Consider the following 1,785-nt stretch of genomic DNA (forward strand, 5'->3'; position numbering starts at 1 on the left):
AAGACCACAAGAACTAAACTCCCAGTCGAGGAATCTAAACCCGGTCTTCCACGTGACATTCGGAGATACTGTCCCCTATACTAATGAGGAGTCTCTTGCCCTACCCGCACCAAGTGTCAAGCACATGTCAATGAACCTGAACGCATCGGCTATGCCAGAAAGCGAGGCTGGTCCTGCTAACATATGGCACGAAAGCAACCATTTCAGTCGTGTAGTGGTTGTTACATTCGCCAAACACGCGTAAGGTCCCTCTTTGGAAACGAGGCTGATGGGCTTTTTTGTTTTCCCACAAAGAAGAGCCCCACGAAAAGCTGAAAATCACAGTGGGTCAACTCCTCGTCGGGGAATCGATCCACAGTCTAGCGAGGAGTTTTTGCCCTACCTTCACCTCGTGTCAAGCACAGGTCAATGCACTGAACGCATCGGCAATGCCAGCTAGCGAGGCGGTTTGCTAGTCCTACTAACGGATAGTATACGAGCACCAGTTACAGTCGTGAAGTGATTGTTATGTTCTGACTGGATGTTAGTGTAAATAATGTTTTTAGGACTGATGTTAGCAGGAATTGTCTTTTCGATCTGATGACCGGTAGTAATATGGTAGAAATCTGGAGGACTTTAAATCTCAGTCGGCCAGTTTTCTCCAGGGCGCAGGTTGTCCAAAATGAACTGAAGCAATCATGCATCGATCTCTCTTGTACAGAATCTGGACAGGCCACTGTACACATGGTCGAGTCAGAGTGACCACGCGTTGCTCTCCGTTGAACTGGTACTTGGGGGAAGTCGGAGGACTGGCGGGCTTTGGGTGCTAAACAACTCCCTTCTGAAGGATGATTGCTACGTTTCCAGGGTGAACGGGCTCCTTGGCTTGACTGAGATGGAGCTTGAATGTGTTGACAACGTTAGAGACTGGTGGGAGAGTTTTAAAACGAGGGTTAAAAAGATAACTATAAGCTACTGTAAGAAGAAAAACTGGTTAGAGAAATTGGAGGAGAGGGCCGTAAGAAATCGGTTACTGGAAATTACGACAGCTGCCGCGCATCGGCAAGGACCAGTAAACCCTGAGCTGTTCTTGTTGAGGAATAAATTGGAGTCAATGGAAATTAAGAAATGTAGAGGTGCGGTCCTTAGGGCGAGGGCACAATACGCAGTGGAAGGGGAACGCTCCACTGCTTTTTTCTTTGGACTCGAGAAAGCAAAACAGAGTAAGGCCTATTTTAATTCTTTAGTGTCGAGAAGTTAAAATAAGGTGCTAACGGATGTCGGGGACATTTTGGAGGAAGTGGAGCGTTTTTTACGGAGATTTATTTGCGTCACAACGCACCTCAAGTAATAATGCTCTGGAGGCAGTTGGTGCTTTAAATAAGGCTTTGACCCAAGAGGATATGGAATGGTGTGATGCTCCCATCTCCGAAGCAGAGGTTTTTTTTTTTTTTTAGTTGCTTTTCAGGTAACCTTGAGGCTTACGGCCATACTACCCTGAGAACGCCCGATCTCATCCGATCTCGGAAGCTAGGGCAGGGGCGGTCCTGGTTCGTACTTGGATGGGAGACCGCCTGGGAATACCAGGTGCTGTACGCTTTTTCACTTTAGATTCTCGTGGAATCGTTTTCTTATCGGTGGTTGACCTAAATTATAATGCAGTCATTCTCTCTCTTATGACTTACCGTCTCTTTATGAGGAGACAGAATCTTCACATACCTTTTTTAAACATCCCGCTTCTCCTTTTCCGACAGTAAAAAAAAAAAAAAATCTATACACACATACATATATATATATATATATATA

The 1,785-nt window shown here is 45.7% G+C and overlaps 1 pseudogene; it reads left to right on the plus strand.

Moving 5' to 3' along the window:
• Window positions 1-1,458: 1,458 nt before the first annotated feature.
• Window positions 1,459-1,578, plus strand: LOC133398887 (5S ribosomal RNA; annotated as a pseudogene).
• The last annotated feature ends 207 nt before the right edge of the window (window positions 1,579-1,785 follow it).

Source organism: Phycodurus eques, unplaced genomic scaffold, assembly GCF_024500275.1.
Source record: "Phycodurus eques isolate BA_2022a unplaced genomic scaffold, UOR_Pequ_1.1 contig_433, whole genome shotgun sequence".
NCBI classification, from domain to species: Eukaryota; Metazoa; Chordata; class Actinopteri; order Syngnathiformes; family Syngnathidae; genus Phycodurus; species Phycodurus eques.